The following is a 22,569-nucleotide window of genomic DNA, read 5'->3' as shown; positions in this document are numbered from 1 at the left end:
TTAGCTTGGAGAGGATTTCAGATCTCAGATCTATAGTCTGTTTGGCTTCTGGAGTGATTTTTCCTGATTTAAACCACCAAAGACAAACTTGATGTTGAACTTATTATTTGGAAACTCTGCAGCTGCAATGTTGTTAAATATTAATAAGAGTAACCCACAATTCTTTCATGTCCATCATCATAATGTCACAACCAGTCGCCCAGAGTGATAGACTCAGTCATTATCAGGCATGGGCATCAGTGGTTGTGAAACTCCATCCAACTAGTCAGACATGCTAACAGCACAGCGAGCCTGAAGTTATGGCACTTAAAAATACAACACTGCATCCTGCCACTATCAGTTTCTACAGAGAAAAACATGTCGTACGCATTTGCAAACTGTTGCGGGAACAAATTTGTTACATTTCCAACAAGGTTTGTATTTAATTTTTTGTTCCCAAAGTGGACGTACTTACTCTGAGAACTGAAACTGACCAATCAGAGCAGGAGATTTTGGTCTGTATTTTAAAGGAATGTGTAAGCAAGTAGAGGGACCATCATTAGAACATTAACAGACCTCTCACACTTTTGCCTTTGTGCAATGCGTTTCTATGACCCAAGAAGATAAGGATCTAAATTCTCCAAACCATCACCTTTCTACACATTTGAAACTCTGGCATATGTAACTGGATCTCCAGCTAAGCCAGACTGTCAAACTGGACATGTTGAAACATTTAATAGCTTCATGTCACAAAGGACTAGACTACAACAGTTGTTGGCTAAAATGTTCCAAGTGTTATAAACTTACTTAGCCAGTAGGACAGAGTCTCTCAGCAGCAGATCATCACACTGTACACAAATTACGTTGCTGGAAATTCTGAAGGTGATGGTAGCACAGACAGAAAGAAAAGAAAAAAAGAGAAGAAAACAAGAAAATCAGCATTTAATGAAACCCATCTTGCCATTGAAAATGTTATCGATATTATTGCCATTGTAAGATTTTCCTATATTGTGCAGCTCTGGCCTGAAAATCTGACACGTAATTTATTCTGCACGTATGAACCATTGCTATCATCTAATTTTACATTATAGAGACACTTAATCAGAACTAATGAAGATTTACTAACCACAACATGTCAACTGGTTTGAGTCACCAATATCAGACAATGTCTACCTTTAGCTTCTGATGAATAAAGTCTCTAATTACTTGACCACATGGTGGCAACAGTTAACTGCCAGGCATTGAACTGTCAGCCCAAGATGGTCAGATGTTCATGACTTGCAGAAAATAAAAAAGTAACTTCTTAGTCCTCACACTGTATATCTACACTCCTGATCCCAAAACACACACAACTATGCCTAAAATTACTCATACCACTGGCAGATTTAGCTTTAAATGTATTTTCTAATGAAGAAGTTTGTCTCTAATTGGAAAGAGAGACATCTCCAGAAGCAAACTAAGGCAAACGGGTGCCATTTTAGAAAAAAAAACATATCTGGTATTCTGATGATGCATCAGCGGTGATGAATTCCAAGTCTTTGAGGTTGGAGAGCCTCTCTGCCATCACGCTAATCTTTACTACCTTCTCAATGCTCTCAATTACATTCAAGTTGAGACTTGACTGAATCACTCCAAAATGTTATTCTTACTTCCAGTCAGAAGAAACAATTTGGTAAAATTCAAAGATTAAACTTAAATCGGCTAGGGGTATGAATAATTTTTGGCCTAGTTTTCTATGGTATGAATGTTCACAGAGCTAACACCATTTCCTCATGCTTAGACCCACATCAACGTTTTGATACGCCAACACAAATGGAAAGGTAAGAAACAGCATGAGAACCAATTACAGAAAATTTTCTTCCAAATTATTGGAAAAAATGAAAGCTAATCAATAGTAGGAAAATATGAATGCTAAAATTCTGTGCCTGAATAATACTCTAATGCAAGAACAGATGAAGTGTGAGTTGTTCTATTAATTTCCAAACACACATACATGGAGTCAGAGCTGCATAACACCTCAATATGAAAGCATAAGACATTGTGCAACTTCCAAGAGGTTGAAAAGGATTGAGATTCTTCCACCTCCTCCTACCAGTTCTTCTCTTCCTGGAAGCTTTACCAACTCTGAGTAATTGCTATTGTACAACAGAAGAGGAACGAGTACGAATAAGCAGCCTCCCTCTTATGGCCCTGTCCCTTCATTTCCAAATAGTCTTTCTTCACATTAGCTTGTGGCTATCTTAATGAGCCCTGCAGCAGATGGTCCCATAACAACACCACAGCTGTGCAACTGTAAAATGATGCCACGCCCCAGTAGGAAGAGGTTCATGTGCATCAAAATATTCAAATGAGGCTGTAACCTCTGAGATTTACTAAATGTTGATAAAAGGTGTAGGAGGAATTTTATGGGGGAAGGTCAGAATGATGAGTAGAGATAAGGACAAATGTAGGGATTTCAGATCAGAGAAAAGCAGGGAAGAGTTGGAGTGTAGAAAAGTAAGGAGAAGAAGAAGTTAGTGAGATGTAAGAGTCTCAGGTACAGCGTTTCAGCTCCTGGCTCTGCTGTTTGCTCTGTCAGCTGTGCCAAAACACCGGCCAGAAGCCCCAGAAGCCTGGTGGCTATGACACATGTTCTGACCATAAAAGTGACAACTGAAAATCACCCAATTTTGATCACACACACACACCCTCAAAATGTGCACAAATATACCAAACAATGTGATTGGCAAAAAATAAAAAATAAATCACGGTTTCTGTCCATATCTAATCTACACCACATGGCTAATTTACGAGACTTTTGTTTTCAAAAAAATCACTGTGGTCACCGAGTCAATCCCGCGTCATTTATCAGTGATGATCATTATACATTTTGGCACCACAGTGATGTAGCTGAGCCAGCATTACAATGGGAGAAACAAGGCAAGCATGGAAGCCAAAAAAAGTAAGTCAGTAATTACTGAGCTGCGTCAAGGACGACGACATCTGAAGGAATGTGGTGCCGCTGCTGCTGAAATGTGTTGGAATTCCAACAAGGGAAAAGGTTCCAGCAGTGACGTTCATTACTTATGCATGCTTCTTGATGTCTTTCAGCATGCAAGAAGATATAAAGAGTTACAATGTATAATAAATCAAGCCATTATAACCACAGACATCAAAGCCAGCAGTGAGCGTGTGCGCAAGTTCTCTTTTTTTCTATTCTTTCTTTCTGGATAATAACAAGAATTTAACAATCCAGTATTTGCTGTGACATGGCATAAGTGAGACATAGTGAAAGCTTAAGTACAGGTATACTATAAGTCAGCAAAAGACGTTCCACTTATTGAGGTGGTGTTTTATGAATAACAATAAATGTTAGAGGTGGAGTACTCCCAAATTTTAAAGTAAGAAAACTTTCTCTTGAAGATTTTATTTTTTTTTTTGGTGTGTTGTAAGTGAGCAACATTTCTTGATCCAGCTCCTAACTGCTATATTCTTCTCACTTCTTTGCCGTTACAGGGCAGTGTTTTCAGAGCTCTCTGGAAACACCACAAGGCAGACCTCTTATGAAACCTACAGAGTGGAGAGTGTAGACTGGAGTTTGAGTCATTGAACACTAGAACCTTAATCTAAGCTGAATATAATGCTGTCATTTCAGATTCTCAGTAATCCTCCTGGTATCTGCAGCTCTTACTGGATTTCCGGTGATGTCCAGCTGGGTTACAAAATACAGAATTTGTGGTTATGAAAGGTTTCACATACATGTGATGCAGTGTCCATTGCTATTACACATATCGAAAGTAGGCCAGGTTATGCATTTCTAAAAAACCTCAAGAGGAAACAGCGGTGTGGAAGGTCTTAACCATTAGATTCTGCAATCAGTTGCTAAGATGAAAAGTAGTGTTTCTATGTATTGCTCATCAGGAAAACAATAATATAAGATGTTATTCCCACACAGTTATATCAAGACTGACAGAAGAAGATGATACTACAGTGATAATTCATTGGCATCCCTGGTAAAAATGTAGAAAAAAAATCATAAATTGAGAAAGATTAGTCCTCCAAAATGTTTTGGGTGTAAGTTGCATTTTCCCTAGATGGATGCAATGGGTCTTGATCTAGGAGCAAAGGTCTTTGATCCCACTCCACTGCAATGTCTATTTAGTTGGCTTTTTCTAAGGTGATCTTTGGTTGGTAAAGATTATTCTAAAAAAATTTAATCTGGATAGACTGTAGCAGTAAAAGACACAATAATAACACAAACGAAGTAAGATCCATCTGGGAAACAACACCATAAAAACTCTGAGATGAATGTATTAGGAACTGCAGATTCAAGAAGATTTTAGAATCTATCATCAACATACATTTTACATGCCATCTGTGTTTTATTTGCTCATCTCTTCTGATATTGCAGAGAAAACGGGGTCAGATTTCCATCTGAGCTCCAAAGCTGGTCTTTCCACTAAATTCTTCTTAGGCAACTGGATATATTTAGTACTGAATAAGATATTTTTAGGATAAAACAAATCAACAGAGGGATTTACCACTCTGATTCGTTTGACTTTATTTAGTTCTGATTTTATGTATCACATTTTTGGCGTATGCTAGACACAGACAAAGAGGAAAATCCTGGGTATAGCTAAACTTTTTTTAGCAGCTAATATTTATTACACATTTAAGTCATCACTAAAATCTGTAATGTTTTGTTCAGTCTAGATGGTAAGGTGAGCATTCACAATGGCCTGCCACAGAGTCCTGTGACCTTTCAAAGTACAGCAGAGTCTCTTTAATGTTCAGGCCACCCTGCCCAGAATCCATCATTAAAGAACACAAAGGAGGACTTTTCTGCAGCTGTCTGTTTATGTGCCACGTGAATGGAAAGTCTGTGGTAAACCACAGAGGGATGGATTCAAATTGAAGCTGGACTGACAGTCAGCAGAAGGAGCAAATTTTGGCAAACAAGAATTTGGGATCAAACGTTCTGCTTGAACTTGCTGGCTGTGAGCTGCTTTTGTGGTGTAAACGGAGACCAACAGTTGCCACTCAACCAGGCAGCCACAACAAAACAAGCATTTTTTTTGCAACATAACGTTCCAAGGTTTCAAATCACATTTAATTAGAAACATCAAACAAAAAAAGTCTACAATCTAAAAGCACAACTTGAAATTAAACTGAGATATGAAATATGGGTCTTTTAAATCCCAACAAGGCACCTGATTCATAAGTTATCTAGATAAAATATTTGAAAACAAATGACAATCTTTCCATAAAATTTTCCTCTCAGCTATGAGATTTGCATTCTGTAGTTGATACAGACTGCATGCGAGTCTATAGTAGCAGATTATCAAAGCAGATCTGGCACAGAATGTATAAGTGCATTCATAAAGTTCCTTATTTTACATAGTTTTATTTTTTGGCCATTTGTGCGCCACTTAATGAAATAAAACTTTGAGGTTAATTACGTACAGACAATATTCCATCCAAAGCCTGGTTTAAGGTTCTTCAGCAGATCGACACAGAGCTTATGGTGTTGCCCACGCCAGTGACCCATGTCTGGAAGGTGTTAGAGGAGATGCGTCTGACCAATGAACCGACTGAATCTGAATGTTTCAGCACAGCTTTGCAAATGAGAAAAGGGCATGTAGCTGCAGGCAGAGTACTGGTTATTTAGCATTAAAAGCAGAGTTAATACACTGACGGCCTGCTTGTTTCAAACGAAATTCACGTTTAGCTAAAGTAGCTACTGTCTTCAGAGCTGGTTGGTCACAGGTTTCACTGTCTGTCTTATTTAAGGAGGTTCTTGAAAGCTTTATATTTCTGATATCTTTGCGGCATTATGAGTAACAAAATTATTCCCATCAACAACTGAATCTATTATATGAATATTTGCTGTCGTTTTAAGCCCAATATTTTAGTGTTCTAAAAGAAAATGACCATCACAAGACTTTTGGTACTAAACTGATAGTTTTGTACAAGCTACCAGGTTATTTTGTATTCACTTCAAATGAATAAGATGTTTAATTAGAGCATAGTTTTAGCTCAATGCATGCCCCCAGAAAAGGTGTATTTGTTTTTGTCTTAAGCATAATTGTGGGTCCTATTTGACTAACTCGGGCTACTTTATGTGGTAATCATGAATCTAGATGATCAAAAATTCATTGTGAGGTTTCTCAAGGCTCTGTTGTCGGGCCACTTATTTTGCACACACACACACACACACACATATATATATATATATATAATCCCCATAGGTCAGATTTCAACACAGCTTTATTTTTCTGTGTTGCCACTTTCCTACAGCCGACTACATTCTATATTAGTGAGTAATTAAGTGAGGTTTTTTTTTTATATATATTTAATTTCAAATACGCAAATTTTCTTTGGGGAACAATAAAGCATATTCTATCCTATTCTATTTTATTTTCTCTTGGTTAACACAGGTAAGACAGAAATTATTGGTTTTGGTTGCAGAAATGCAATAGAGATCAGAACTCCTCTAGACTCAACCGGGCCACAGAGAATGTAGGAAACCTTGGTGCCATGTTGGACTCAAGCATACATTTTAACAACCTTGACGTCTGTTACAGAATATTCCCAGAATAAAGAGCTTCTTGCCAAAACCTACCTTTATTTTGAGTATGTTTAGTTACTGCAATGCTGTTTTAAAATTTTCTGTAAAAAAATTATTTTGAGTCACTGAATCAGCCTAAAAGCTCTAATAGTTAAGTGTAATTACTGAGTCATATCTTTGTTTAATATTTATAATTTCTGAATTAACACTTGCTGACGTTTCACTTATTGTTGACCCTCCACCAAAACCTTAGAAGTCAGTCAAATTAAGAGAAGAAAAAAAGACAAGTTGGGGTTTATTGCACCATCAATACCCAGAGAGGCTCTTACGAGGTTTAGGTTTGTCAGATGGTAATTTCTGCCATATTAACAAAGGCATAATGGAAGCTTTTTGATGGCTCCCTTTCTAATGATTGCGGCTTATTTAAAGAAACAAACTTAGTGACTCTCTCCAGAGACAGACATTACTCTTAAACACATTCTTTCATATAGAAGAAAGCATTTTATGCAAATAAAGCAACACAATGTCTTAATCAGTTCCCCTGAAGGCTTTTGGTTAAAGGAAGATATTTTCAAATGACATTCTAAGAAGTAGTTTGTGGCATTTCTTCTTAATTTTGTCACCAGTTTTATTTCTGAGCCCCCGATGTGACTGACTCTGCACATCAACAGATCACCTGTCAGACAAGCAGAGTGGGTGGAAAGAAAAGTTGCTGCAGTCTGGATTTTCCATTTAATTAAACTAAAAATTCTGCAATCTGGTGAACAATTCTCATTTTAGGAGCCTGGTACAATGACAGAAAGGTAAACAGGCAAAGTTTGCCTGGTGGTTAAAATGAGATGGCACTACATACCAAGGTTGTTCTGTGTGAGGCATCATGCATTTTACATGACCTACACACATGAATAAAGAAGGAAGAGTTTTTTTCTTAATTTAGAACTTTTAGATTTGATAAATATATCCAGGTCTCATGTTAATTTTGAATATTAGCTCACCAGCCATAAAAGCATCCATAAAGCAGTTAAGGTTCTCTTCTCAATTTGTATTTGCAGAAAAACACAACGATAGATGCATACACATTTCCAAAGTAAGACAATTTACCTTTATATCAACATGTCACAAAAGGGACATATTTGCATATCTATGAAATGAATACCTGTTGAATACTTCAAAAACTAGTTACTGCAGAATTTCTTTAAATGCCCCAAAATACTTTCTCAAACCAATTTAGTTCAAAAACCTATCAGAATTAGATGCATAGAATATTTATTAAAAGTCGAGCATATTTTACACAAAAGAATAGCAGAAATATTAAAGTTGGGTCCAAACGAATGATTTGGTTGCAAAATTAAGGAAACAAAAATACAAAGAAGGTATTGATGGAGAAATTATACAATAAACTAAAAATATTTGCACTTACAATTGTCCTGTTTTTCCGATTTAATAAAATTTGAATGTTAGGAAACTTTAATTATTTACTACACCACTCAAAATGAGAAACAAATTGCAAATTATGAAAAGGTAATTTGGTAGTGTAATAATACTTTCCGTGTCTCACAATAATGCCACTATATTCATATACTACCAATCCAGACATAAGACATCATTTGATTTGGATGACATTCAGGTCTTGATTTGCATTTGTTACAGAAGCTCTAATTCAAGAGATTAAGCAAATGACCAGGCTAACTTCAATAACGGACAATGTTGACCAGCAACGGGAAACACTGTCTCATTTCCAAGTAAACATGGGTGTTGAAGGCTACAGTAAAGTTCTCATGATGTTCTGTGTGGTCAGTTTCACAGATCCCGATGTTGGTTGCCAAGCTGTTGACAACAAACATACATAATCTGCCTCCGATACTTAAAAAACACAACCTTTTTACAACGTTTTGTATTTTCAACTACTGTACATTTCATACTGAGATGCACGTGTTGGACCGATTACAGAAAAGCATCTGGTTTCGTGTTTATCTTTATTTTTTCTAATATTCTTTATTTTGGATTCTTTTTGCATATGTGGGACTTTGTTGTGTAGTGCAGTGACTATCTGGTCATAAATTATATTATACAGATAAAAAAATGCAGTTGACACCAATGTAAACAATTACTCCAATTTCTACAGTTGAAAGGAATAAAAATGCACATCAATTTTAACTATAGGTCAGCTTTATTATTATATTTTATTTATTTTATTTATTTTTTTTACAAATTGGCTAACTGTCCTCCTGACTGCAAAGCAGAAGCTGATGAGCTCATCTAAACCACAGGATGTCCAACACAAACACAGATAAACCAAGACAAAAAAACACCATCAAGCTGTTGGAGGCAGTCTTCACTCTGCACAAACATAATCAACATCCCTCTTCATAGTAGCAAAAAAAAACACTCAAGCTACCACTTCACAAAAACACACACAAGCCCCTGTCTTCCTAAAAGTGGGAGTACATCACCTCCTCAAGCTTTGAACAGAAGATCCCCTCCATATCTTCTTCTCATCATTTGCTCATTAGCCTAATTGATGTTTAACCTGTTGATCAGCACCTCATGATTGCTGAATTTGGAGCGTCTTGAAAGCATTTCTGGGTAAGAGAATAGGTTTTGTTTGTTTGTTGTTGTTTTTTTTTTGTTTTTTTTTTGCTTTACAGCCATGAACTCTCTAAGCACCATTTCTGTCTTCAAGTTACTAAACAGCAAAGCTGGACTGCCAAATCCTGTAGACTGACCCAGCTAGGTGAGCACAAAAAAATAAATCGCATTTACAGCTGGCTACACAGCTGGGTATGACTGATAACTGTTTCCATTATCAATAGTTTACTGTTTTCCTAGTCAGCATTAAAAGGTCAGTAAAATGCTATTAATCAGGAAAATGCTCAGGATTTGCTCCAACAGGTGGATGAAAACATCTGGTAGTGTTGTCTGTGATGATGTGGAAGCCAAGAAAAAGAAAATGGATTAAAGGCCTGTCCAACTGCATGTCTGGATCCATTTTCAGCATAGTTGTAGTGAAGGTACATTAAAGGCTGATGCGAGATCGGTTCACGCTCAAACTAAAGAGAAACTCTGACAGATGCTCTGGCCTGAAGAGGGAATTTGTTAACAAAAGATAAAATAAAGATGGTTTTTACATTGAAGTAGGAAGTTCTGATTTCTAATTTGGAAAATGAGATAGTAGGAATTTTGACTTAGAAATACAGAAGTTTAACATCCAATATGACTGTTCATTAAACCAGAGGAACATGTAGTGCTTTACACTCCATTTGTGAGCTGGCTCAGTCTGAATGAATACAATAGAAAGAGGTATGTAATAACTAGCTTACGTTGCTAATAGTACATGGAGTTAGAGTTAGGGAACAGCAAAAGGCTAAAATCTGTGAATATCTAATACGGCCTCCAAAAACTGTCTATTGTACGGTACAGTTTTTCTCCATCACTTTGGTGCATTTCTCATAACAGGATTAAAAAATTAAAAAACACACCACAAGACTTGAGTATTTTGGGAGGGTTTTTGTCATTATGTGTAACCATGGCAACAAGGTTATTTTAGAACAAAGAGAAGCTGATTAACATCTCAAAATATCAAGTCATATGTGAGCAATGGCCTCAAATTTCAGACAAGTTGAAAAGGAAGCTTCATGGATGTAGAGCAGGACCACCAAGACAAGGAGGAAGTTCAGTCCATCTCTCCCATTGATCATAATGGTAAAGGATCATTAACACAACTCCAAAGTCTCTCTGCCCAGTTTTCCCAGTGATTTAAATGGTTGTAACAAAAGCCAATGAGGTGGATTAGCAGTGCTGCTACCAGATATCCTTCCTGCCCACAAAATCAACATCAACATACTGAAGATCCATTCATCCATCCATTTTCTGTTCACCCTTGTCCCTAATAGGGTCAGGAGGGTTGCTGGTGCCTCTCCAGCTACGTTCCGGGTGAGAGACGGGTTCACCCTGGACAGGTCGCCAGTCTGTCACAGGGCAACATAGAGACATACAGGACACACAACCATTCACACACACACACATACTAATAATAATATTCAATTTCCCTTTCGGATAAAAAAACTTGTTTTTTTTTTTCCATCATCTGTTTTTGTTAGATGCTAGTGCCCTTTTTCCATTTTTCTGACACCAGGTAGAAAGGAAGAAGAAGAGGGAACAGTAAAAGACATGCAGCAAAGATACAGAGGTTGGGAATCAAACCATGGAAAACCACGATCAGGACTCTAGTGTCTGCATACAGGCGGACCGCTCTACTCACTTCACCACACAATGCCCCAGAACAAATAACTTTTTGAATTGCAGTGATATGGTATGAATTTACAATGTTTACTGGTGGGATCATTTCCAAGAAGCTGGTCACTGGTCAGGGACAATAAAACTGAAGTTGGTCAAATCTGGTAATTAAATTTAAACACTAGTTAAAAAGAGTCACTTGCCAGAAATTCTGTATTTTTTTCTTTTTACTCTAGCAGGAACGTTTTCCAGTTAAGCTACTACTGCTGGTACTACTCCTACCCACGTTATGTCTGACTGCGTTTTGGAGTTTTCACCACTGATGACAGCAAACAGTGAGTCATGTGTCTTTAGTCAACAAGCTTTGCTTTGTTTGCTTCTAATTTGGGCCAATAAAAGTAAAGAAAAAGCCAAATCTAGGAATGTAAAACAGTGAACTTTTCACCAGTAGAGGTGAAAGTCTTGCCAGGTGCAGCTCCCAGCACGCTGCATGGAGCTGGTCTGGCCACAAATACAGAAGGGAGGCCATTTGGAAATCACAGCAGGGGCAGTGAGGACTGTGAGGTGAGGCCTTCTGCAGCTACTTCTCGCATTAAAACTGATGTCCCCCTCTTTGTACAGAAACACCTTTAGCTTTGAGTTCCATTAGCAGAGAAGGAGCGAGGACATTTCTTCCCTGTTTCACTGTGTCAGGGTAAAGCGTTACCCTGCAATGATTGAATCATAGCCATAATAGCAGAAGGTAGAGGCCTGCTGTGTTGCTGAGTTCTTCCTGTTCTCCTCGCTCAGCGTGGGAACAGCCACGGACAAAATCTGCCCTGGAATCAGCACACAAAAAGAGGCCATGAAAGCAGCACAAGCAGAGCAGGTAGTAATTGATCCTTTCTGCTGCTTCTCCTTTCCATTCATTTAAGCATGGCTTGTGGTGCGAGACTTTCAGTTTGACGGCAGACAAGGGGGCATGCTTGTCTAACCTGACATACAAGAAAGGTTTCTGCGCCGTTGTGAAATGAGTGCACGGTTCAGATGCAAGGGAACGCGCAGAGAAACACATCTCCGACACTGATGCTGTGGTATTGGACATGGCTAAGGTTGAACTGAAAAGGTAAACAGATAAATCAATGAGGTGCCAGGTGACTCACCCTCTGCAACATGGTTGCTGTATTAACAACTCACCTCTATTCAGAGCAGACACTCTCCACCTTCCCTTTTAATTTTCGTCTTGTTTTTATTTGGGGGTACAGAAACATAAAACGCTTCACATGCACAGATCGCTGCAATTATAAAACCCCTTCAACATCCAGAATGACCAACAAACACATTAATTAGTATATATGAGACCTCAATTAGTGCTCTGAGCTCCACATTATATTAGCTTAACAGTCTTTATGACTAATGGAGAGCTCTGGAATATGTGCCAAGGAGCAAATTTATGAAGCTCTTTTTGCTCATGAGTTCAGCTTTGATTAATGGCGGACTGTCTGAACACTGACGACATTACCAAATGGTGGGATATATGTTTTAAGCAACAACTATCCTCATTCCAACTCTACTTTTGAGATTTAAATGACCTTTCCCCTTTGAGATATCGGGTCATTTTTTCAGACCCTCCTGGGAAATTATGGACCAGAGTTTCTGATGAGGATTACATCTGCCAGTTCTGAGGGAACTCTGCTTTAAGAAGGCAATAATCGACTCATTTCAGCTTAAAGTGCAAAAGCTGAAAAAGATTGTACAGTCAGGAATTGTGTAGATTTTAGGTTGTAGTTTCCTTGTAACCAAACATTTGGAGGAAACACTAACCAGTGGAGTTTTAAAATGAAATTGTAACACTTGAATGAAACGACATGAAAACCTCTGAAGAATTTACTGAGTGCAACTTACTGTGTCACAAAGTGTAAAAATGGGGTGGTGTCAGATTTTACCGGTTGTAGGATTTCTCTTTGGAAAAAGACACTTCTCCATATAGCACCAGACTTCATGTTTGTTTTGGTTGTATTTACCCAAAATACCCTGCACTATAGCCCGCTACCTTCTTTTGAAGTGGTCTCCAGAGCGCTTGCATCCACATATGCATTCAAACCGCACCATAGTTCACTTCTACCAATCTAAAACCTTGCTCTTAGGCAGACCATAGTTCGCTTTTTTTCATCCGCATCAGAGTTTGATTTCACATTCATACCTCATCAAATGAACCAGACTTCCTAGTCAAACAAACTACAGCTTGATTAAAGCAGATCAAACAGGGTTGGTGTGAATGACCCAAAATGTCTAAGTAGCTCCATTTTACTGTTATAAGTTAAAATATGTTAAAGATTTGAAGTAAAAAAAAAAAAAAAAAGAAAGAAAGAATGGGCCTTTGCTCTCCACTAACACAAACTGATGTTGATCAGAATATCCTGAGATTTTACCGGAAATGACAGCAATTAAATAAGAATTAATCAGCAGAACAATAATCTATCTTTATCTGCAGTCTCAAACACCTGATTCCAACTGCACTACACCAAGATTGCTGGGGACCACACAGGTGTGTGTTCAGTTACGCTCTCTCACTTGTACTTGCCCATGACAGACCCTGACCATTTCTAATGCGTTCAGAGCGCAACGGCTGACAGCCTGTCTTTGAAATTTAGCAGGAAACAGCGCCGGAAGGGAGTGATAACACTTATTTAAATTTGTGTTTTGACTGAAGTCACCTGGCAGCTACAAACCCAGCTTGATTTCTCCATAAAACCTTGATTTTCAGAATTTAATTTCAAGATTATTTTCAAGAGAAAACAATCTCCTTATGAGTTGCCCTCCATGGAGCTTTACTCCATCAAAAAAAGAAAGTGGAGTACAGCTTTCCTTCAGTCACGCTTCTCAGAAACACAAAAGTTCATTACTCAAGCTGAGCCTATAAGTTATCTTTAGCGTAAGCCCTCTTTCACTGAACAAGTCCAGCTACAGTATTTAGTTCAATATGTGGTTGGTGACACTGTGTGAGTAAATGTTTAAGGGGAAGAGCCCTACAGAGATTTTGATCCTCGCTACTGCAGGAACACAATGTAAAGAGAGGTATCAGACTGCACACCTAAGTGCACAATCAGCTTTCCGTCCATTTCTCCAAGATTCACAAGATCTTCCCGGTTTAATCCGAAGGAGAACATGACGGTTGTGTAGGATTTCTAAAACTTGAGAAGTGGGTCAGAATAAATGAGCATCAGAGAGGACTCTTCGCTCAGTTTCACATGGAAAGAAAAGAGGAGATAAAAGAGCAGCAGGGGGTCAGCACTCCCATTAGCTTTGGCATCTTGTCAGAAACAGCAGAGAGAACACTGGTTTATCAGACTAAATCCAGATTGTGCTCATACCTCTGACAAAAGGGGTCCATGGGTGGGTGTTGTAATCATCCTACTCCAGACTTTCTTAGTTAATTATTTGTCATTTTATGCCTTTGCTGATGCAATTACTGTAGAAGGTGTTGAGGATTTACTTGTGCAACTATTGTGTGGAACTAGGTGCTACACTCAATGGGACTCGTGCAGGTTGTTTGGATGTTTATGAGGAGGAGTGTTAAAATGCTGACAGCTTCAAAAATGGGTCAAAGGGCCCAGCAGGTTTCAGTTTGTTTTATTTTGAATCCAAAATGAAAGGAAAACACAAGAGACGACAGATGATTTGACATCAGCAAGTTCAGATAAATGGATTACGTTCTGACACCGTCTTGAAGATCTCACTACAGAAGCTCTGATCTGGTACTCCCCGGACTGAAGCTCTCTCTTTGCTTCCAACTGTTTGGATAGAACGGGTTTATCTTCATATGAAAGTCTGAATCTGTAATTCTTGTGTAAATATTAAACAGATCTACCTTATTTGCCTTTCTGGAGTGCAGTGATTTAACGCGAGAAAGTTATGACCCATCTCTCATTCAGTATTTGTACTAGCCGTCACTTCAACTGTGTTTTTTGTGGAGAACGTTTTGTGGAAAATTAAACAATGCTGGAGCTTTTTTTTACATGACAAACTGGAACTTCACATTCTTTAGCAGTAAAAACGTTGTAAATTCAGAGGGTTTTAGGGAAAACTTCAACTTCTTTGTGCAGAAATTTTTCTTCTGTAGCAACCCATTATTGAATGTAAACCTACTGATTTGCATCCCTGTATCCCAACCATCAAAACTTATACATTTTGAAAAGTTGTATCAGGTATGGGTTGTGGGTTTGTATCTCAGGTCAGCACAGACAAAAAACAGCACATACTTCTTTATTGTATGACTCAATTTATGATTTAGTCAGCTGACATGTTTAAAAATAATAAAAGTTCTATCTAAGAAGATTACAGTCTTAATTTTAAGTCTTAGTGTCCATATTTATACCAGAAATTCTAATTTATTTTTGCTTAAGTTCAACTGAAGCAGGAAACTATGTAAAAGAGAGGAGCTTTATGGAATATTTGGCCAAATTCAGACACTGTTTGTGTGTGCAAATAAGACGTGAGAAATAAACAGATGTACATAAGCTACCAAATTCCAGGTTATACTATGCATGATGTAACCAATATGCTAGAAACCGCTCCAAAAGCAGGAAGCAGACAATAGCTTAGGGTATTCTGGGTAAATAAAACCAAACCAAACACTTGAGTCAAGTCTAGTGCAAGAAAGAGAAGTGGCTTATCGTCTTTCTGTTGTGAAAAGGAAGTTGAGTGCAGTGTCTTCTTCAGAGGTTTTTATGTTGTTCCCTCCAGTGTTTACTGGTGCAGTGCCATCACAGCCAAAGCAGAGTGCAGGTTTTTCTAAGGGTTTGATTTGTTTGAAACAGTGCAGTGAGAAAGTGCACCACACCAACTGAGAATGCAACAATTTTGGACCCCAATCGAACTGAGTCACCAGAGAATCAAATATGAAAAGACCCTAAATATGTGGTTGAGCTCTTATGAACAAGCAACGTCAGACATTTCCTGGAAAAATCCTGCACTATCTGCTCTGAATTTAGTCAATTTTGGTCAGCCATGAGCAATTCCACAGCTGCCTCCTTTTGCTCATTGCTCACTACATCTTCTCAACCGCCAATTCTAATAATAAGTACATGAGTACTTTAAGTTTTGAAGGACCAAAACTTAAAGTACATTTATACTTATCCGTTGGATCTGTCTGACGTGATTCTGTTTCAACATTGAGTCATCCATTCATGCAACTTCTACTGTACAGTGTAACATGAGTTCCTAGAAGAACGTTATCACATTGAGCTTGTGATATATTCAAAACCAGTATGATTTTTGAACTCCTACGATGTGTGTCGGGTTTGTAGAACAAGGAAAAATTGTATTGTTTATTTAAGGAACTCGCAGCAAACATGAACCCATAGTTTATACGTTTCAATGTAAAGCTTAACCACAGCAAAATAATCAAAAACTCTTCTGGTCAAATACATTTCACCATTTGGAAATACCAATCTGAAATGTAGGTCAGACAAAAAATTGAGCTCATCAGAAATTGGGTATTACCTTGTGAACAGCTTTTTAATTCTGGAGACATTTGTTGTTTTCTATTATGCATAAACACTTTCTAGCAGCCTGAACTTCACCTGCAGGTGTAGATTAAAAACTCATCTCATTCTTGTGCTGAACCAGATAGTGATGTAATAGATAACTGCCCCTCCATCCTGCCTGCCTGCCTGCTGACATGCAAGACTCTAAAGGCATTTTCCTCATTGTCTCTCTCCCTCTAATCCAAGTCACCTGTCTCTCAGAGATGCTGGAGGAAGGAAAAACGGACAGGATGTGCTTTTCTCACAGAGAAAAAAACTCGATGCTGACTTGATGGGGGTGGAGGGAGGCGTTGGACTTAGGTGGCGAGAGGGTTTGGTTTTATTTGGAGTTATTGATGCCATCAATACAAGCAAATTCCACAAGTAAAATGGTTTCCGGGTCTAAGAAGGAAATTGGAAGTTTGATGGCACTCTCTCCCGGGAGTGAAGCAATTACGCAAAGCAAAGAAAGCACAATTATCGGAAATGGGCTGTTGAAAGAGACACAAAATAGTTCAGCAGTTTAAACTATGACAAAGGGCATTTCTTGTGGGGTTTGACAGTAAATAAACACAATTTCAACAGTTACTATGTTTCCCCCCTCAAGGTAAAAAATGCTTTCTTCGCGTTTTGTCTGCTCACTTTCTCCAGAGAGTAAACCTGTCATTTAACGAGTAAACGGAATTCATGGCGCGATAAAACAAACAAAGAAAAAAAAGTTCCCAATAAGGTAGTCTGAATGTGATTTTCTGCGAGATGAAATCCATTTGTAGAAATGAAGAAGAATCGCGTCAGAACCAGGTTGACACTCGTCGTAAATCGTTTCTGACAGCTCCTAATGGAGTGTTATTGCTGTCACGCACTGAGCGCAACCCCACCGGCTGTAGCAGGAGACACGGCGCTTTACGAGCGGTCTGCAGAAGTGAAAGGTTCGGGGGAAGCAGTGGGGAGAAATCTGGCGTTAACTCAAAGCAACAGTGAGGATTGAGGCGTAAAGAGGATCTACAACCTCAGTTCCGGATGGTTTACAAACTCCGGGACAAACATGCAAATAGCTCCACAGAAACAACACCAGAACCAGCTCAGCGACTGGGTACGCAGTTGTCAGAACTGACCGAGCAAAGCACAGGAAGAGGCAAATGTGAAATGCAGACACAAGCTGTTAAGAAGAGACTTACCCTAGCAGTGTATCCACATCTGTTTGATGAGCCTCGATGTTCGGAGCTCACACTTTGCTGCATTCAAAGCCTGGAGATGATTTTTAATGAAGACGAACAGTAACTGTCCGCCGACTGCGGTGGCCACCAATCAAAATATTTCTTCCTACTTGATGTACAATGTAACTATTTAGTTATGGCAAATGGTGCCTAATCTGCCCTGAGTGGCATTGCTCGCATGAATGACAGGGAGGCCCAGCCAATGAGCGCCAGCTGGCTGCGCTGCTTCGACCAATCGCGATATAAGCGTGGAGTCAGTAGAAGGTGAGCCGAGAAGTAGGAAGAGCTGCTGGCGACATCATGTGTTCGCAGTTTATATCCATCCGCTTGTCATGTTTTGAGAGCAAGGACTTCACTTTCGCTACTTCTTCAGAAATTCGCAGGAAGCCAGAATCAATAAAGCCCACTTTATTTATACAAACCACTGTGGGTTGCAGATATTTAGTTTTCCCACTGTATATAGGTCGCTTTACTGGTACGTTTGCCAAATAAAGCAGCTTGAGTGATAAAAATCACTGACACTGGATTCTGTTTCGAAAATTTATGCCATTATTATGTGCCTTCGCCATTGTTACTTTTATATCCCACATGTTGTAAATAAGTGATACAATGCTAACGTCTAATTTCCAAAGTGGCCACTGTTATCCGAAGTGAGAACGGGCGAGAGCCTGCTGTCCTATTTTCGCTGCTCGCGGCGGAAGAACACTGTGTTTACAGTGAGAGGTAAGAGGGACGTCATTGTGACAGGCGCGTGTGGCATCTTGAGAGTGGCAACACCTGGACAAAAGTGTCTGTTACTGGAGACCCAGAGTTTTCAGAAAACCTCAGCTAATATCTCCTTTTAACCGGCTTAGTATCTATACTTTAAACGGGATGTGCGTTATTTATCTGCGTCACGTTACGTCAGCGTAGTAATGTTTTGGCTTTGAAAGTTAAAGTAATAAGGATTGATATAGATCAGCTTTAAAAATGACAAAGTGTAAAAACAGTGCTTAAGAAGTTAAAGCATCAAAATAAATCACTCAGTGTTTTTTTAATAGGGAAGATAAATGTAGGAATAAGGGGAAAAATGAAAATCTAGTTTTAAAAGTAATCTTAACATATACCTAAAGTTCCTCACAGAGCTAGATAGCATTTAAGTAGTTTTGTTTTTTATTCATGAAAACCAATAAATAAAACAACATACAAAGGTACTATCATAATTAAAAGTTAAAAATAAAATAAATACTCTGTGGAAAACAATGTTTTTAACCCTCTGGTGCGTGAGTGGCTGACTATACAGTCTTCACTTTTTTAAGCATTTTTAAAACAATTTGTACAACATTTGTGACAATTTGTAGAACAGACACCAGACCCAGACACCCTATAGGGACAGCCCATTTTGGCCGCTTGTATCTGTGATGTCGTTCTTTCAGTCATGACCCAAAGCTCATGACCATAGATGAGGTTAGGTTATAACACAATACGTCAAGCTTTGAACCCGTCAGAGCTGTTCAATCCATCACCTGAAAGTTCAGTCTTCAATCTACCACTCAGATTGAAGAATCTGTCCAAAGGAAAACTATTGATGCTCCACAAATCTGACCTTTTTGGAAGAGTAGCAAACAAACAGCTATTGCTGAAAGAAAGCCATATGAGTTTGTTTTGACTCACTCAGGTAGGGAACACAGCCAGCAAGTGGAAGAATACCAACAAATTAGGCCAAAACAGGATTCTTCATGTTGTACTGATACTTAATAAGGATCAATACTTTAAGAAAACTACCTTCACCTTCCAAGAGGACAATGACCCTAAACATGCAGTTATGATACAATGAAATGGTTTAGGCGAAAGCATATTTATGAGTTTAAATGGCAGTCAAAATCCAGAGAATCTGTGACAAGCCTTGAAAATTGCCATTCAAAGATGCTTTCTAACTAATCTAATTTTTAACTATTATGCAAGAATTCCTGGCTTTCACTTTCTAAATGTGCAACAATATGTAGAAATACACCAAAAGGCCCAAGGTAGTAACTACAATAAAAGTTGTTCCTAAAGAAGGTGGTGGGGGCACAATACATTTGTCCACTACACTTTTCAGATTTTTATTTGAAACCGTCAATCACTTTCCTTCCACTTCACAATTATACACTACATTGCATGGATTCTTCACATAAAATCTAATTTAAATAAATTCAAGTAAGTGATTTTAACGTGACATTAAAAATAGAACTCATGGGGTGTGAATACCTTTGCAGGAGTTTGTTATAGAAGACTAAACCAGAAGGTTCAAAATAAAATAAAAAATAAAAAAAAACTGTCATGTTCTCCAGAATTAAAACATGAGATAACAGCAGGACACAGCAGGGAGCAGACAGCTAACTCCATTCACAGTCTATAATGTTAAGTTTTTTCTGTTCAGAGGGTCTGTGGGGGTTTGACAGTAAATAAACACAATTTCAAAATCAGCCCTCATTTGTTATCATCTCAGTAACTGTGTCTGCTATAAAAACTGAGAAGAGAACAGATATGCTTCCTAGGTTTGAGAATCAACTCTACTTTTGATCTGATTATTGTGTCTGCGAACACAACTGAGTTTGTCTTATCTGATTTGCTGATCAAGCAGCAGCCAAACCAAAGCAGTGAATTAACTGGTAGTACTAGTAATAATGGTGACAAAAGCTCAGACACAGGGGGGAGTGGCGGCGAGAGATTACACCGTGTTTTCTGCTTTACATAAGGAGCTTATACCGTTGGGTTTTTCTGTGGAGAATTGCAGCAGTCAGATGGGCGCCCTGCTGTTCTCCTCTCCTACAGCTGGGTTGTCAGGGGGTCAGCCGCTCAGCCAGGGGTCAGGGAAATGCCATGGGAAAAATGACAGCAAACAATCTCAGACACATCACAAACTAGAGGGAAGATGGAGAATGCAGCGGTAACACAAACTCACGGGAGCAAACGTAAGGAAATCCTAATTGCAATTAATTAAAAGGAAATTATATAGTCTACCTTTATTATTGTAAGGAAATAAGTTGATTCACCTTTACCCTCAAAATAACACACACCGCAGAGGTTTCACTCACTACAATCAATAACAGTTTGCTGCCCCCTGTTGAAACTAAAGCCTTATATGGCTCACTGAACAGCAGTTAATGATATATATTATTACTTCAGGTCTTAATTAAATCTCCAAGCTGATTAAGCAGAAACAAGCCTACTTAATTGCATTGCTGAGAAAATATATTTTTTTATCATGTGTTATGTGTTTTGATACAATAAAGTGTAAAGTCAGAGCTGGACCCAAAGGGTTGATTAATTTGGCCCTTCAGAAAGATTGGATGTTGGGGGATTAATAAAGAGCATGCTGCTTCAGCATTACCTGTCATAATGTTCACACTGATATCTCTCCATACTCTCCTTTGGTCAGGGTCTATAGATAAAGCTGATGCAAAGCAGTTTATATAGGAAGTACAGCATTTAGCTTTCAGACTTTTCATGTAATAGAGTTTCTGTTGCATCCATTAAAGAAAAGTATGCATTAATATACTGCTCAGATATTAAAGTTGTATCACTAATGCATATTTTTACATACAGGTCTGTATTCACATCAATAAAACAATAAATTTATACGAAGAAAGAAAAACTGTCAAACAGCATAAAAATGAAAAATAAAGTACTCTCAAAAGGTATTCATACTGTTTAAACTTACTTATGTGGCAGATCGACAGAAAGTTTATTTGTATACCACATTTCAGCAACAGAACAGTTCAAGATGCTTCATAAAAACAACTTACAGTCATCAATCACATTGTTACAAATAAAATCTGAAAAGTATGGATTTGCATTTGTAGAACCATCTTTTGCAGCTGTCAGTCATTTTAGGGGTTTTTGTCAGCAACCAGCCAATCAGTGGTCGTTATTTGTCCCGAAGTACACACCCCCTATCTGAAGGAACTGAACCTCTTGGATTCATCATCTCTAACACAATGTGGTCATAAAGAATTGGAGGAAAATAATAGGAAATCATGGTCCAGCATTGCCAATGGGGAACATGCAATTCAGACAGCTGCTACTCAGAGGGCGATATGCAATTTATTATATTTCCAAAACCCAAACAGAGTCTGGAATAATGCAAGAAATTAATCAAGGCCTGCAGCCGACCTCATGTCCAGCTCAAAGAAATTGTGATCATTGGCAACTACCACAAAGAAAACAGGTAGTAAACATCCCTTTTCTATTGTTGTTGTTATTTTGTCATAAGGACACCTATTGATAGTCAAATCAAAGATCAATAAGTTTTGATAATTGCAAAGGTAGGCCTATGGCAGGATTAAAACATATTATGTAGTAACTGTGGTATTTACATTTAAGGATCTTTTAATTCTAATTTTTATTTTTAAGCATTTTCTTGAAGACAATTTTTCACAAGACGGTATTATTTAAGTAATTTCTCACCCATTTTGTACGTGCAAAATGCGTCCGACAGCTTTCATACTCACATTCAATGAGACATTGTGCCCCTCATTCTTCCTCTGGCTGCGAAAGACGTGGGCTTTAGTTGATTCCTCGGTTGTTTCCAACAAATAATAAAAATAACCTCTCAGATCTGATATACGACTCATTGCAAGATTTTCTTGCCTTTTGTCTTTGCTGATAAGGCAAAAATGACTCAAAAAAATGTCACGGGCAACGCATTGAGTTCCACTGCCTCTGTCATTATAGCATTTTTTATTTGTCAGAAGTTTGCTCTACTTCCGCATGGGGGCGGAGCCGATGATTGGTTACATCGGTGTGCACGGTATTTTGGGGTTTCAGAATAAAGGAGGCTCAATACGCGCATTTGTGAAACATAAGCTCTGAAATCTGAAAATTGTGTATCACTTTCTTCCTACCTTACAATTATCCCTTTTTGTTCATCTATCATATAAAATTCCAATTAAATATGTTGTTGTCTTTGGTTTTAACATTGCAAAATGTGAATTAGATTATGGGCCATGAATACATTCCCAGCTCTTCTTGGATGAAGAAATATGAAAACTGCCCAGGTAGATCATATCTATCTAGTATTTCAACATACTGTAAGAAATGTAAGAAGTTCAAATTGTGC

At 38.2% G+C, this 22,569-nt stretch overlaps 1 protein-coding gene across 19 annotated transcripts in view; it reads right to left on the bottom strand.

Moving 5' to 3' along the window:
• Positions 1–22,090, bottom strand: part of mef2d (myocyte enhancer factor 2d) — a 112,052-nt gene extending 89,962 nt beyond the window's left edge. For 3 of the 19 annotated variants that reach the window (XM_044116037.1, XM_044116043.1, XM_044116048.1), the window contains exon 1: positions 17,448–17,774. The gene's annotated coding sequence lies outside the window, so the exon portion shown is untranslated. Of the gene's footprint in view, positions 1–786; positions 856–17,447; positions 17,776–21,961 lie in introns of those variants that run through there. The other 16 variants (XM_044116050.1, XM_044116052.1, XM_044116046.1 and 13 more) reach the window with 14 other exon arrangements.
• Between the last annotated feature and the right edge of the window lie 479 nt (positions 22,091–22,569).

Source organism: Gambusia affinis, linkage group LG05, assembly GCF_019740435.1.
Source record: "Gambusia affinis linkage group LG05, SWU_Gaff_1.0, whole genome shotgun sequence".
Taxonomy (NCBI): domain Eukaryota; kingdom Metazoa; phylum Chordata; class Actinopteri; order Cyprinodontiformes; family Poeciliidae; genus Gambusia; species Gambusia affinis.
The sequence above is the reverse complement of the archived record's forward strand: the minus strand, read 5'-3'. Positions and strand labels throughout refer to the sequence as shown.